Source organism: Pleurodeles waltl, chromosome 6 (genome assembly GCF_031143425.1).
Source record: "Pleurodeles waltl isolate 20211129_DDA chromosome 6, aPleWal1.hap1.20221129, whole genome shotgun sequence".
Lineage (NCBI taxonomy): Eukaryota > Metazoa > Chordata > Amphibia > Caudata > Salamandridae > Pleurodeles > Pleurodeles waltl.
In genome coordinates this window covers 82039692-82056136 of record NC_090445.1, presented here as the reverse complement: position 1 = coordinate 82056136, position 16445 = coordinate 82039692, and the positions used below count along the sequence as shown (strand labels likewise).

General features: G+C 51.0%; 3 non-coding genes across 3 annotated transcripts; all 3 read right to left on the bottom strand.

The window, feature by feature from the left end:
* Positions 1 to 826: 826 nt before the first annotated feature.
* Positions 827 to 899, bottom strand: TRNAK-CUU (transfer RNA lysine (anticodon CUU)). The gene has a single exon. It is a non-coding gene; the product is annotated as a tRNA-Lys (tRNA).
* A 2371-nt stretch (positions 900 to 3270) lies between these two features.
* TRNAK-CUU (transfer RNA lysine (anticodon CUU)) lies at positions 3271 to 3343 on the bottom strand. Its single transcript has one exon. It is a non-coding gene; the product is annotated as a tRNA-Lys (tRNA).
* Positions 3344 to 4900: 1557 nt separating this feature from the next.
* TRNAK-CUU (transfer RNA lysine (anticodon CUU)) lies at positions 4901 to 4973 on the bottom strand. The gene has a single exon. It is a non-coding gene; the product is annotated as a tRNA-Lys (tRNA).
* Positions 4974 to 16445: the final 11472 nt, after the last annotated feature.

Here is a 16445-nt window from a genome sequence, read left to right as displayed (position 1 = left end):
AAAGCATCATGCCCAACATGGGGCTCAAACCCACGACCCTGAGATTAAGAGTCTCATGCTCTACCGACTGAGCTAGCAGGGCTGCTGTGAGTATGTCATTTCACACACCCTCTGTGTGTTCTTTGTGAGGAAGTAGTGTGTGGTTATCCCAGGAGGCCCCTTTGTTTCATTTTCTCTGCTGCTGACTCGACACAGGCACCTTTCTCTTTATCCATCTCTCGCTCTACCCCAGTCTTATGTCCCCATCAGTCTCTCTGGAGCTCACTCTGGTACATACATGCATCTGTCCTCTCAACCTGTCTCTGGGCACATACTTAAATGTCCAGTATAGAACAGTGTGAACTCTCCCTGTTTCGCGAGGTGGCAGTCAGCCTCGAGAGCTGTGTTCTGGAGGCTGCCGGAATGGCCGAGCGATGTAAGGCGCCACATTCAAGAGCAGTATCTTCCCCAGTCCCGTGGTCAAATCCCGCTGCTGACATCAAGTAGTTTTCATACCTATTTTAATCATAACACCAGGAGGGATGAGACCTTAAATTCCTCTTTTTGAAAGTATGGGGGGGGGACAGGACGGACCGGAGCGGACTCCGAGCTCGCTGTAAGCACGCGCGGCTCAAGCTAGGAAAGGGCGCAGGAAAGGCTTGGCCTAGGACCGCTCCCAGCGGCGCCTCCCAGGATGGGAAGTGCTGCGTTGTGTGGAGTCCTGTGGGAATCGTGAGGCAAACTGCAGGATGTGTGTGTGTCTGTAGTTTTAAGTCTCAGCGAAATATCTGAAAAAGGTGAGAGTTAATGTTAAACCCGAAAATGGAGAAGCCTTTAAAAAGCATCACACCCAACGTGGGGCTCGAACCCACGACCCTGAGATTAAGAGTCTCATGCTCTACCGACTGAGCCAGCCAGGCTGACGTGCCTATGTTATTTCACACACCCTCTGTGTGTTCTTTGTGAGGAAGTAGTGTGTGGTTATCCCAGGAGGCCCCTTTGTTTCATTGTCTTTGCTGCTGACTCGACACAGGCACCTTTCTCTTTCTCCGTCTCTCGCTCTACCCCAGTCTTTTGTCCCCATCAGTCTCTCTGGAGCTCACTCTGGTACATACATGCATCTGTCCTCTCAACCTGTCTCTGGGCACATACTTAAATGTCCAGTAGAGAACAGTGTGAACTCTCCCTGTGTCGCGAGGTGGCAGTCAGCCTCCAGAGCTGTGTTCTTCAGGCTGCCGGAATGGCCGAGCGGTGTAAGGCGCCACATTCAAGAGCAGTATCCTCCCCAGTCCCGTGGTCAAATCCTGATGCTGACATAAAGTAGTTTTCATACCTACTTTAATCATAACACCAGCGGGGATGAGATTTTAAACTCCTCTTTTTGAAAGGATGGGGGGGGGACAGGACGAACCGGAGCGGACTGCGAGCTCGCTGTAAGCACGGGCGGCTCAGGCTAGGAAAGGGCGCAGGAAAGGTTCGGCCTAGGACCGCTCCCAGCGGCGCCACCCAAGGCGGGAAGTCCTGCGTTGTGTGGAGTCCTGTGGGAATCGTGAGGCAAACTGCAGGATGTGTGTGTGTGTAGTTTTAAGCCTTAGCAAAATATCTGAAAAAGGTGAGAGTTAATGTTCAACCCGAAAATGGAGAAGCCTTTAAAAAGCATCACGCCCAATGTGGGGCTCAATCCCACCACCCTGAGATTAAGAGTCTCATGCTCTACCGACTGAGCTAGCCAGGATGCTGTGCCTCTGTCATTTCACACACCCTCTGTGTGTTCTTTACGAGGAAGTAGTGTGTGGTTATCCCAGGAGGCCCCTTTGTTTCATTTTCTCTGCTGCTGACTCGACACAGGCACCTTTCTCTTTCTCCATCTCTCGCTCTACCCCAGTCTTATGTCCCCATCAGTCTCTCTGGAGCTCACTCTGGTACATACATGCATCTGTCCTCTCAACCTGTCTCTGGGCACATACTTAAATGTCCAGTAGAGAACAGTGTAAAATCTCCCTGTGTCGCGAGGTGGCAGTCAGCCTCCAAAGCCATGTTCTGCAGGTCGCCGGAATGGCCGTGCGGTGTAAGGCACCACATTCAAGAGCAGTATATTCCCCAGTCCTGTGATCAAATCCTGCTGCTGACATAAAGTAGTTTTCATACCTACTTTAATCATAACACCAGCGGGGATGAGACTTTAATCTCCTCTTTTTGAAAGGATGGGGGGGGGACAGGACGGACCGGAGCGGACTCCGAGCTCGCTGTAAGCACGGGCGGCTCAGGCTAGGAAAGGGCGCAGGAAAGGCTTGCATAGGACCGCTCCCAGCGGCGCCTCCCAGGGCGGGAAGTGCTGCGTTGTGTGGAGTCCTGTGGGAATCGTGAGGCAAACTGCAGGATGTGTGTGTGTGTGTAGTTTTAAGCCTCAGCAAAATATCTGAAAAAGGTGAGAGTTAATGTTAAACCCGAAAATGGAGAAGCCTTTAAAAAGCATCACGCCCAACATGGGGCTCAAACCCACGACCCTGAGATTAAGAGTCTCATGCTCTACCGACTGAGCTAGTCAGGCTGCTGTGCCTATGTCATTTCACACACCCTCTGTGTGTTCTTTGTGAGGAAGTAGTGTGTTGTTATCCCAGGAGGCCCCTTTGTTTCATTTTCTCTGCTGCTGACTCGACACAGGCACCTTTCTCTTTCTCCATCTCTCACACTACCCCAGTCTTATGTCCCCTTCAGTCTCTCTGGATCTCACTCTGGTACATACATGCATCTGTCCTCTCAACCTCTCTCTGGGCACATACTTAAATGTCCAGTAGAGAACAGTGTGAACTCTCCCTGTTTCGCGAGGTGGCAGTCAGCCTCCAGAGTTGTGTCCATAGGCTGCCGGAATGGCCGAGCGGTGTAAGGCGCCACATTCAAGAGCAGTATATTCCGCAGTCCCGTGGTCAAATCCTGCTGCTGACATAAAGTAGTTTTCATACCTACTTTAATCATAACACCAGCGGGGATGAGACCTTAAACTGCTCTTTTTGAAAGGATGTGGGGGGACAGGACGGACCGGAGCAGACTCCGAGCTCGCTGTAAGCACGGACGGCTCAGGCTAGGAAAGGGCGCAGGAAAGGCTCGGCCAAGGACCGCTCCCAGCGGCGCCTCCCAGGGCGGGAAGTGCTGCGTTGTGTGGAGTCCTGTGGGAATCGTGAGGCAAACTGCAGGATGTGTGTTTGTGTATTTTTAAGCCTCAGCGAAATATCTGAAAAAGGTGAGAGTTAATGTTAAACCCGAAAAGGGAGAAGCCTTTAAAAAGCATCACGCCCAATGTGGGGCTCGAACCCACGACCCTGAGATTAAGAGTCTCATGCTCTACCGACTGAGCTAGCCGGGCTGCTGTGCCTATGTCATTTCACACACCCTCTGTGTGTTCTTTGTGAGGAAGTAGTGTGTGGTTATCCCAGGAGGCCCCTTTGTTTCATTTTCTCTGCTGCTGACTCGACACAAGCACCTTTCTCTTTCTCCATATCTCGCACTACCCCAGTCTTATGTCCCCTTCAGTCTCTCTGGATCTCACTCTGGTACATACATGCATCTGTCCTCTCAACCTGTCTCTGGGCACATACTTAAATGTCCAGTAGAGAACAGTGTGAACTCTCCCTGTGTCGCGAGGTGGCAGTCAGCCTCCAGAGCAGTGTTCCGCAGGCTGCCGGAATGGCCGAGCGGTGTAAGGCGCCACATTCAAGAGCAGTATCTTCCCCAGTCCCGTGGTCAAATCCCGCTGTTGACATAAAGTAGTTTTCATACCTACTTTAATCATAACACCAGCGGGGATGAGACTTTAAACTCCTCTTTTTGAAAGGATGGGGGGGGGTACAGGACGGACCGGAGCGGACTCAGAGCTCGCTGTAAGCACGGACGGCTCAGGCTAGGAAAGGGCGCAGGAAAGGCTCGGCCTAGGACCGCTCCCAGCGGCGCCTCCCAGGGCGGGAAGCGCTGCGTTGTGTGGAGTCCTGTGGGAATTGTGAGGCAAACTGCAGGATGTGTGTGTGCGTAGTTTTAAGCCTCAGCGAAATATCTGAAAAAGGTGAGAGTTAATGTTAAACCCGAAAATGGAGAAGCCTTAAAAAAGCATCACACCCAAAGTGTGGCTCAAACCCACGACCCTGAGATTAAGAGTCTCATGCTCTACCAACTGAGCTAGCCAGGCTGCTGTGTCTATGTCATTTCACACACCCTCTGTGTGTTCTTTGTGAGGCAGTAGTGTGTGGTTATCCCAGGAGGCCCCTTTGTTTCATTTTGTCTGCTGCTGACTCGACACAGGCACCTTTCTCTTTCTCCATCTCTCGCTCTACCCCAGTCTTATGTCCCCATCAGTCTTTCTGGAGCTCACTCTGGTACATACATGCATCTGTCCTCTCAACCTGTCTCTGAGGACATGCTTAAATGTCCAGTATAGAACAGTGTGAACTCTCCCTGTTTCGCGAGGTGGCAGTCAGCCTTCAGAGCCGTGCTCCGGAGGCTGCCGGAATGGCCGAGCGGTGTAAGGCGCCACATTCAAGAGCAATATCTTCCCCAGTCTTGTGATCAAATACTGCTGCCGACATAAAGTAGTTTTCATACCTACTTTAATCATAACACCAGCGGGGATGAGACCTTAAACTCCTCTTTTTGAAAGGATAGGGGGGGACAGGACGGACCGGAGCGGACTACGAGCTCGCTGTAAGCACGGGCGGCTAAGGCTAGGAAAAGGCGCAGGAAAGGCTCGGCCTAGGACCGCTCCCAGCGGCGCCTCCCAGGGCGCGAAGTGATGCGTTGTGTGGAGTCCTGTGGGAATCGTGAGGCAAACTGCAGGATGTGTGTGTGTGTAGTTTTAAGCCTCAGCGAAATATCTGAAAAAGGTGAGAGTTAATGTTAAACCCGAAAATGGAGAAGCCTTTAAAAAGCATCATGCCCAACATGGGGCTCGAACCCACAACCCTGAGATTAAGAGTCTCATGCTCTACCAACTGAGCTAGCCGGGCTGCTGTGCCTATGTCATTTCACACACCCTCTGTGTGTTCTTTGTGAGGAAGTAGTGTGTGGTTATACCAGGAGGCCCCTTTGTTTCATTTTCTCTGCTGCTGACTCGACACAGGCACCTTTCTCTTTCTCCATCTCTCGCTCTACCCCAGTCTTATGTCCTCATCAGTCTCTCTGGAGCTCATTCTGGTACATACATGCATCTGTCCTCTCAACCTGTCTCTGGGCACATACTTAAATGTCCAGTAGAGAACAGTGTGAACTCTCCCTGTTTCTCGAGGTAGCAGTCAGCCTCCAGAGGCGTTTTCCGGAGGCTGCCGGAATGGCTGAGCGTTGTAAGGTGCCACATTCAAGAGCAGTATCTTCCCCAGTCCTGTGATCAAATCCCGCTTGTAGGAGGCTGGACTGGCTTGTAGTGAGTACCAAGGGGTACTTGCACCTTGCACCAGGCCCAGTTATCCCTTATTAGTGTATAGGGTGTCTAGCAGCTTAGGCTGATAGATAATGGTAGCTTAGCAGAGCAGCTTAGGCTGAACTAGGAGACGTGTGAAGCTACTACAGTACCACTTAGTGTCATATGCACAATATCATAAGAAAACACAATGCACAGTTATACTAAAAATAAAGGTACTTTATTTTTATGACAATATGCCAAAGTATCTTAGAGTGTACCCTCAGTGAGAGGATAGGAAATATACACAAGATATATATAGACAATAGCAAAAATATGCAGTATAGTCTTAGAAAACAGTGCAAACAATGTATAGTTACAATAGGATGCAATGGGGAAACATAGGGATAGGGGCAACACAAACCATATACTCCAAAAGTGGAATGCGAACCACGAATGGACCCCAAACCTATGTGACCTTGTAGAGGGTCGCTGGGACTATTAGAAAATAGTGAGAGTTAGAAAAATAACCCTCCCCAAGACCCTGAAAAGTGAGTGCAAAGTGCACTAAAGTTCCCCTAAGGACAAAGTAGTCATGTTAGAGGAATAATGCAGGAAAGACACAAACCAGCAATGCAACAACTGTGGATTTCCAATCTAGGATACCTGTGGAACAAGGGGACCAAGTCCAAAAGTCACAAGCAAGTCGGAGATGGGCAGATGCCCAGGAAATGCCAGCTGCGGGTGCAAAGAAGCTTCGACTGGACAGAAGAAGCTGAGGTTTCTGCAGGAACAAAAAGGGCTAGAGACTTCCCCTTTGGTGGACGGATCCCACTTGCCTTGGAGAGTCGTGCAGAAGTGTTTTCCCGCCGAAAGGACGCCAACAAGCCTTGCTAGTTGCAAATCGTGCGTTTGGCGTTTTTGGACGCTGCTGGGGCCCAGGAGGGACCAGGAGGTCGCAAATTGGACCTTAGGAGAGAGGGGACGTCGTGCAAGACAAAGAGCCCTCAATGAAGCAGGTAGCACCCGGAGAAGAGCCAGAAACAGACACTACGAGGATGCGTGAAACGGTGCTCGCCGAAGTTGCACAAAGGAGTCCCACGTCGCCGGAGACCAACTTAGAAAGTCGTGCAATGCAGGTTAGAGTGCCATGGACCCAGGCTTGGCTGTGCACAAAGGATTTCCGCCGGAAGTGCACAGGGGCCGGAGTAGCTGCAAAGTCGCAGTTCCCAGCAATGCAGCCCAGCGAGGTGAGGCAAGGACTTACCTCCACCAAGCTTGGACTGAAGAGTCACTGGACTGTGGGGGTCACTTGGACAGAGTCGCTGGATTCGAGGGACCTCGCTCGTCGGGCTGAGAGGAGACCCAAGGGACGGGTAATGCAGCTTTTTGGTGCCTGCGGTTGCAGGGGGAAGATTCCGTCGACCCACGGGAGATTTCTTCGGAGCTTCTGGTGCAGAGAGGAGGCAGACTACCCCCACAGCATGCACAAGCAGGAAAACAGTCGAGAAGGCGGCAGGATCAGCGTTACAGAGTTGCAGTAGTCGTCTTTGCTACTATGTTGCAGGTTTGCAGGCTTCCAGCGCGGTCAGCAGTCGATTCCTTATCAGAAGGTGAAGAGAGAGATGCAGAGGAACTCGGCTGGGCTCATGCATTCGTTATCTGAAGTTTCCCCAGAGATAGAGACCCTAAATAGCCAGAAAAGAGGGTTTGGCTACCTAGGAGAGAGGATAGGCTACTAACACCTGAAGGAGCCTATCAGCAGGAGTCTCTGACGTCACCTGGTGGCACTGGCCACTCAGAGCAGTCCAGTGTGCCAGCAGCACCTCTGTTTCCAAGATGGCAGAGGTCTGGAGCACACTGGAGGAGCTCTGGACACCTCCCAGGGGAGGTGCAGGTCAGGGGAGTGGTCACTCCCCTTTCCTTTGTCCAGTTTCGCGCCAGAGCAGGGGCTAAGGGGTCCCTGAACCGGTGTAGACTGGCTTATGCAGAATTGGGCACCTCTGTGCCCAACAAAGCATTTCCAGAGGCTGGGGGAGGCTACTCCTCCCCTGCCTTCACACCATTTTCCAAAGGGAGAGGGTGTCACACCCTCTCTCAGAGGAAGTTCTTTGTTCTGCCATCCTGGGCCAGGCCTGGCTGGACCCCAGGAGGGCAGCTGCCTGTCTGAGGGGTTGGCAGCAGCAGCAGCTGCAGTGAAACCCCAGGAAGGGCAGTTTGGCAGTACCAGGGTCTGTGCTACAGACCACTGGGATCATGGGATTGTGCCAACTATGCCAGGATGGCATAGAGGGGGCAATTCCATGATCATAGACATGTTAGATGGCCATATTCGGAGTTACCATTGTGAAGCTACATATAGGTAGTGACCTATATGTAGTGCACGCGTGTAATGGTGTCCCCGCACTCACAAAGTTCAGTGTATTGGCTCTGAACAATGTGGGGGCACCTTGGCTAGTGCCAGGGTGCCCACACACTAAGTAACTTTGCACCTAACCTTTACCAGGTAAAGGTTAGACATATAGGTGACTTATAAGTTACTTAAGTGCAGTGAAAAATGGCTGTGAAATAACGTGGACGTTATTTCACTCAGGCTGCAGTGGCAGGCCTGTGTAAGAATTGTCAGAGCTCCCTATGGGTGGCAAAAGAAATGCTGCAGCCCATAGGGATCTCCTGGAACCCCAATACCCTGGGTACCTCAGTACCATATACTAGGGAATTATAAGGGTGTTCCAGTAAGCCAATGTAAATTGGTAAAAATGGTCACTAGCCTGTTAGTGACAATTTGGAAAGAAATGAGAGAGCATAACCACTGATGTTAGGTTAGCAGAGCCTCAGTGAGACAGTTAGGCACCACACAGGGAACATATACATGCACACCTATGAGCACTGGGGCCCTGTGTGACAGGGTCCCAGTGACACATACATATAGGCCACAAACCTATGAGCACTGGGGTCCTGACCAGCAGGATCCCAGTGACACATAACAAACATACTGAAAACATAGTGTTTTCACTATGAGCACTGAGGCCTGGCTATCAGGATCCCAGTGAGACAGTGAAAACAGTGACAAACACCCTGACATACACTCACAAACAGGCCAAAAGTGGGGGTAACAAGGCTAGAAAGAGGCTACCTTCTCACACCGCTTTTGACATAAAGTAGTTTTCATAACTACTTTAATCATAACACCAGCGGGGATGAGACCGTAAAACTCCTCTTTTTGAAAGGATGGGGGTGGACAGGACGGACCGGATCGGACTCAGAGCTCGCTGTAAGCACGGGCGGCTCAGGCTAGGAAAGGGCGCAGGAAAGGCTCGGCCTAGGACCGCTCCCAGCGTCACCTCCCAGGGCGGGAAGTGCTGCGTTGTGTGAAGTCCTGTGGGAATCGTGAGGCAAACTGCAGGATGTGTGTGTGTGTAGTTTTAAGCCTCAGCTAAATATCTGAAAAAAGTGAGAGTTAATGTTAAACCCGAAAATGGAGAAGCCTTTAAAAAGCATCATGCCCAACATGGGGCTCAAACCCACGACCCTGAGATTAAGAGTCTCATGCTCTACCGACTGAGCTAGCCGGGCTGCTGTGAGTATGTCATTTCACACACCCTCTGTGTGTTCTTTGTGAGGAAGTAGTGTGTGGTTATCCCAGGAGGCCCCTTTGTTTCATTTTCTCTGCTGCTGACTCGACACAGGCACCTTTCTCTTTATCCATCTCTCGCTCTACCCCAGTCTTATGTCCCCATCAGTCTCTCTGGAGCTCACTCTGGTACATACATGCATCTGTCCTCTCAACCTGTCTCTGGGCACATACTTAAATGTCCAGTATAGAACAGTGTGAACTCTCCCTGTTTCGCGAGGTGGCAGTCAGCCTCCAGAGTTGTGTTCTGGAGGCTGCCGGAATGGCCGAGCGATATAAGGCGCCACATTCAAGAGCAGTATCTTCCCCAGGCCTGTGATCAAATCCCGCTGCCGACATAAAGTAGTTTTCATACCTACTTTAATCATAACACCAGGAGGGATGAGACCTTAAACTCCTCTTTTTGAAAGTATGGGGGGGGGACAGGACGGACCGGAGCGGACTCCGAGCTCGCTGTAAGCACGGGCGGCTCAAGCTAGGAAAGGGCGCAGGAAAGGCCTGGCCTAGGACCGCTCCCAGCGGCGCCTCCCAGGATGGGAAGTGCTGCGTTGTGTGGAGTCCTGTGGGAATCGTGAGGCAAACTGCAGGATGTGTGTGTGTCTGTAGTTTTAAGTCTCAGCGAAATATCTGAAAAAGGAGAGAGTTAATGTTAAACACGAAAATGGAGAAGCCTTTAAAAAGCATCATGCCCAACATGGGGCTCAAACCCACGACCCTGAGATTAAGAGTCTCATGCTCTACCGACTGAGCTAGCTGGGCTGCTGTGAGTATGTCATTTCACACACCCTCTGTGTGTTCTTTGTGAGGAAGTAGTGTGTGGTTATCCCAGGAGGCCCCTTTGTTTCATTTTCTCTGCTGCTGACTCGACACAGGCACCTTTCTCTTTATCCATCTCTCGCTCTACCCCAGTCTTATGTCCCCATCAGTCTCTCTGGAGCTCACTCTGGTACATACATGCATCTGTCCTCTCAACCTGTCTCTGGGCACATACTTAAATGTCCAGTATAGAACAGTGTGAACTCTCCCTGTTTCGCGAGGTGGCAGTCAGCCTCGAGAGTTGTGTTCTGGAGGCTGCCGGAATGGCCGAGCGATGTAAGGCGCCACATTCAAGAGCAGTATCTTCCCCAGGCCTGTGATCAAATCCCGCTGCCGACATAAAGTAGTTTTCATACCTACTTTAATCATAACACCAGGAGGGATGAGACCTTAAACTCCTCTTTTTGAAAGTATGGGGGGGGGACAGGACGGACCGGAGCGGACTCCGAGCTCGCTGTAAGCACGGGCGGCTCAAGCTAGGAAAGGGCGCAGGAAAGGCCTGGCCTAGGACCGCTCCCAGCGGCGCCTCCCAGGATGGGAAGTGATGCGTTGTGTGGAGTCCTGTGGGAATCGTGAGGCAAACTGCAGGATGTGTGTGTGTCTGTAGTTTTAAGTCTCAGCGAAATATCTGAAAAAGGTGAGAGTTAATGTTAAACCCGAAAATGGAGAAGCCTTTAAAAAGCATCACACCTAACATGGGGCTCAAACCCACGACCCTGAGATTAAGAGTCTCATGCTCTACCGACTGAGCCAGCCAGGCTGACGTGCCTATGCTATTTCACACACCCTCTGTGTGTTCTTTGTGAGGAAGTAGTGTGTGGTTATCCCAGGAGGCCCCTTTGTTTCATTGTCTTTGCTGCTGACTCGACACAGGCACCTTTCTCTTTCTCCGTCTCTCGCTCTACCCCAGTCTTTTGTCCCCATCAGTCTCTCTGGAGCTCACTCTGGTACATACATGCATCTGTCCTCTCAACCTGTCTCTTGGCACATACTTAAATGTCCAGTAGAGAACAGTGTGAACTCTCCCTGTGTCGCGAGGTGGCAGTCAGCCTCCAGAGCTGTGTTCTGCAGGCTGCGGGAATGGCCGAGCGGTGTAAGGCGCCACATTCAAGAGCAGTATCCTCCCCAGTCCCGTGATCAAATCCTGATGCTGACATAAAGTAGTTTTCATACCTACTTTAATCATAACACCAGCGGGGATGAGATTTTAAACTCCTCTTTTTGAAAGGATGGGGGGGGGACAGGACGAACCGGAGCGGACTCCGAGCTCGCTGTAAGCACGGGCGGCTCAGGCTAGGAAAGGGCGCAGGAAAGGTTCGGCCTAGGACCGCTCCCAGCGGCGCCACCCAAGGCGAGAAGTCCTGCGTTGTGTGGAGTCCTGTGGGAATCGTGAGGCAAACTGCAGGATGTGTGTGTGTGTAGTTTTAAGCCTCAGCAAAATATCTGAAAAAGGTGAGAGTTAATGTTCAACCCGAAAATGGAGAAGCCTTTAAAAAGCATCACGCCCAATGTGGGGCTCAATCCCACCACCCTGAGATTAAGAGTCTCATGCTCTACCGACTGAGCTAGCCAGGATGCTGTGCCTCTGTCATTTCACACACCCTCTGTGTGTTCTTTACGAGGAAGTAGTGTGTGGTTATCCCAGGAGGCCCCTTTGTTTCATTTTCTCTGCTGCTGACTCGACACAGGCACCTTTCTCTTTCTCCATCTCTCGCTCTACCCCAGTCTTATGTCCCCATCAGTCTCTCTGGAGCTCACTCTGGTACATACATGCATCTGTCCTCTCAACCTGTCTCTGGGCACATACTTAAATGTCCAGTAGAGAACAGTGTAAACTCTCCCTGTGTCGCGAGGTGGCAGTCAGCCTCCAAAGCCATGTTCTGCAGGTCGCCGGAATGGCCGAGCGGTGTAAGGCACCACATTCAAGAGCAGTATATTCCCCAGTCCTGTGATCAAATCCCGCTGCTGACATAAAGTAGTTTTCATACCTACTTTAATCATAACACCAGCGGGGATGAGACTTTAATCTCCTCTTTTTGAAAGGATGGGGGGGGACAGGACGGACCGGAGCGGACTCCGAGCTCGCTGTAAGCACGGGCGGCTCAGGCTAGGAAAGGGCGCAGGAAAGGCTTGCATAGGACCGCTCCCAGCGGCGCCTCCCAGGGCGGGAAGTGCTGAGTTGTGTGGAGTCCTGTGGGAATCGTGAGGCAAACTGCAGGATGTGTATGTGTGTGTGTAGTTTTAAGCCTCAGCAAAATATCTGAAAAAGTGAGAGTTTATGTTAAACCCGAAAATGGAGAAGCCTTTAAAAAGCATCACTCCCAACGTGGGGCTCGAACCCACGACCCTGAGATTAAGAGTCTCATGCTCTACCGACTGAGCTAGGCGGGCTGCTGTGCCTATATCATTTCACACACCCTCTGTGTGTTCTTTGTGAGGAAGTAGTGTGTGGTTATCCCAGGAGGCCCCTTTGTTTCATTTTCTCCGCTGCTGACTCGACCCAGGCACCTTTCTATTTCTCCATCTCTCGCTCTATCCCAGTCTTATGTCCCCATCAGTCTCTCTGGAGCTCACTTTGGTACATACATGCATCTGTCCTCTCAACCTGACTCTGGGCACATACTTAAATGTCCAGTAGAGAACAGTGTGAACTCTCCCTATTTCGCGAGGTGGCAGTCAGCCTCCAGAGCGGTGTTTCGGAGGCTGCCGGAATGGCCGAGCGGTGTGAGGCGCCACATTCAAGAGCAGTATCTTCCCCAGTCCTGTGATCAAATACCGCTGCCAACATAAAGTAGGTTTCATACCTACTTTAATCATAACACCAGTGGGATGAGACCTTAAAATCCTCTTTTTGAAAGGATGGGGGGGGGGACAGGACGGAGCGGAGCGGACTCCGAACTCGCTGTAAGCACGGGCGGCTCAGGCTAGGAAAGGGCGCAGGAAAGGCTTGGCCTAGAACCGCTCCCAGCGGCGCCTCCCAGGGCGGGAAGTGCTGCGTTGCGTGGAGTCCTGTGGGAATCGTGAGGCAAACTTCAGGATGTGTGTGTGTGTGTGTGTAGTTTTAAGCCGCAGCGAAATATCTGAAAAAGGTGAGAGTTAATGTTAAACCCGAAAATGGAGAAGCCTTTAAAAAGCATCACACCCAATGTGGGGCTCGAACCCACGACCCTGAGATTAAGAGTCTCATGTGCTACCGACTGAGCTAGCCGGGCTGCTGTGCCTATGTCATTTCACACACCCTCTTTGTGTTCTTTCTGAGGAAGTAGTGTGTGGTTATCCCAGGAGGCCCCTTTGTTTCATTTTCTCTGCTGCTGACTCGACACAGGCACCTTTCTCTTTCTCCATCTCTCGCTCTACCCCAGTCTTATGTCCCCATCAGTCTCTCTGGAGCTCACTCTGGTACATACATGCATCTGTCCTCTCAACCTGTCTCTGGGTGTAGGAAAGTACCATCTTGCCTGGCATGTTACCCCCATTTTTCACTGTATATATGTTGTTTTAGTTGTATGTGTCACTGGGACCCTGGTAACCCAGGGCCCCAGTGCTCATAAGTGTGCCTGAATGTGTTACCTGTGTAGTGACTAACTGTCTCACTGAGGCTCTGCTAATCAGAACCTCAGTGGTTATGCTCTCTCATTTCTTTCCAAATTGTCACTAACAGGCTAGTGACCATTTTTACCAATTTACATTGGCTTACTGGAACACCCTTATAAATCCCTAGTATATGGTACTGAGGTACCCAGGGTATTGGGGTTCCAGGAGATCCCTATGGGCTGCAGCATTTCTTTTGCCACCCATAGGGAGCTCTGACAATTCTTACACAGGCCTGCCACTGCAGCCTGAGTGAAATAACGTCCACGTTATTTCACAGCCATTTTACACTGCACTTAAGTAACTTATAAGTCACCTATATGTCTAACCTTTACCTGGTAAAGGTTGGGTGCAAAGTTACTTAGTGTGAGGGCACCCTGGCACTAGCCAAGGTGCCCCCACATTGTTCAGAGCCAATTCCCTGAACTTTGTGAGTGCGGGGACACCATTACACGCGTGCACTACATATAGGTCACTACCTATATGTAGCTTCACCATGGTAACTCCGAATATGGCCATGTAACATGTCTATGATCATGGAATTGCCCCCTCTATGCCATCCTGGCATAGTTGGCACAATCCCATGATCCCAGTGGTCTGTAGCACAGACCCTGGTACTGCCAGACTGCCCTTCCTGGGGTTTCCCTGCAGCTGCTGCTGCTGCCAACCCCTCAGACAGGCAGCTGCCCTCCTGGGGTCCAGCCAGGCCTGGCCCAGGATGGCAGAACAAAGAACTTCCTCTGAGAGAGGGTGTGACACCCTCTCCCTTTGGAAAATGGTGTGAAGGCAGGGGAGGAGTAGCCTCCCCCAGCCTCTGGAAATGCTTTGTTGGGCACAGAGGTGCCCAATTCTGCATAAGCCAGTCTACACCGGTTCAGGGACCCCTTAGCCCCTGCTCTGGCGCGAAACTGGACAAAGGAAAGGGGAGTGACCACTCCCCTGACCTGCACCTCCCCTGGGAGGTGTCCAGAGCTCCTCCAGTGTGCTCCAGACCTCTGCCATCTTGGAAACAGAGGTGCTGCTGGCACACTGGACTGCTCTGAGTGGCCAGTGCCACCAGGTGACGTCAGAGACTCCTGCTGATAGGCTCCTTCAGGTGTTAGTAGCCTATCCTCTCTCCTAGGTAGCCAAACCCTCTTTTCTGGCTATTTAGGGTCTCTGTCTCTGGGGAAACTTTAGATAACGAATGCAAGAGCTCATCCGAGTTCCTCTGCATCTCTCTCTTCACCTTCTGATAAGGAAACGACCGCTGACCGCGCTGGAAGCCTGCAAACCTGCAACATAGTAGCAAAGACGACTACTGCAACTCTGTAACGCTGATCCTGCCGCCTTCTCGACTGTTTTCCTGCTTGTGCATGCTGTGGGGGTAGCCTGCCTCCTCTCTGCACCAGAAGCTCCGAAGAAATCTCCCGTGGGTCGACGGAATCTTCCCCCTGCAACCGCAGGCACCAAAAAGCTGCATTACCGGTCCCTTGGGTCTCCTCTCAGCACGACGAGCGAGGTCCCTCGAATCCAGCGACTCTGTCCAAGTGACCCCCACAGTCCAGTGACTCTTCAGTCCAAGTTTGGTGGAGGTAAGTCCTTGCCTCACCTCGCTGGGCTGCATTGCTGGGAACCGCGACTTTGCAAGCTACTCCGGCCCCTGTGCACTTCCGGCGGAAATCCTTTGTGCACAGCCAAGCCTGGGTCCACGGCACTCTAACCTGCATTGCACGACTTTCTAAGTTGGTCTCCGGCGACGTGGGACTCCTTTGTGCAACTTCGGCGAGCACTGTTTCACGCATCCTCGTAGTGCCTGTTTCTGGCACTTCTCCGGGTGGTACCTGCTTCAGTGAGGGCTCTTTGTCTTGCTCGACGTCCCCTCTCTCTTCAGGTCCAATTTGCGACCTCCTGGTCCCTCCTGGGCCCCAGCAGCGTCCAAAAACGCCAAACGCACGATTTGCGCCTATCAAGGCTTGTTGGCGTCCTTTCGGCGGGAAAACACTTCTGGACGACTCTCCACGGCGAGATGGATCCGTCCACCAAAGGGGAAGTCTCTAGCCCTTTTCGTTCCTGCAGAAACCTCAGCTTCTTCTGTCCAGTCGAAGCTTCTTTGCACCCGCAGCTGGCATTTCCTGGGCATCTGCCCATCTCCGACTTGCTTGTGACTTTTGGACTTGGTCCCCTTGTTCCAGAGGTACCCTAGATTGGAAATCCACAGTTGTTGCTTTGCTGGTTTGTGTCTTTCCTGCATTATTCCTCTAACACGACTTCTTTGTCCTTAGGGGAACTTTAGTGCACTTTGCACTCACTTTTCAGGGTCTTGGGGAGGGTTATTTTTCTAACTCTCACTATTTTCTAATAGTCCCAGCGACCCTCTACAAGGTCACATAGGTTTGGGCTCCATTCGTGGTTCGCATTCCACTTTTGGAGTATATGGTTTGTGTTGCCCCTATCCCTATGTTTCCCCATTGCATCCTATTGTAACTATACATTGTTTGCACTGTTTTCTAAGACTATACTGCATATTTTTGCTATTGTGTATATATATCTTGTGTATATTTCCTATCCTCTCACTGAGGGTACACTCTAAGATACTTTGGCATATTGTCATAAAAATAAAGTACCTTTATTTTTAGTATAACTGTGTATTGTGTTTTCTTATGATATTGTGCATATGACACTAAGTGGTACTGTAGTAGCTTCACACGTCTCCTAGTTCAGCCTAAGCTGCTCTGCTAAGCTACCATTATCTATCAGCCTAAGCTGCTAGACACCCTATACACTAATAAGGGACAACTGGGCCTGGTGCAGGGTGCAAGTACCCCTTGGTACTCACTACAAGCCAGTCCAGCCTCCTACATTGGTTGTGCAGTGGTGGGATAAGTGCTTGAGACTACTTACCACTCTTGTCATTGTACTTTTCATAAGAGAAAAATATACAAAACAAGGTCAGTGTATATACACATAGCCAAAAAGTTTTGCATTTCCGCTTTTCACTCTTTTCTAAGTGCTGAAAAGTACTTCTAACTTTCTAAAAAGTTCTAAAAAGTTTTGTAAAAA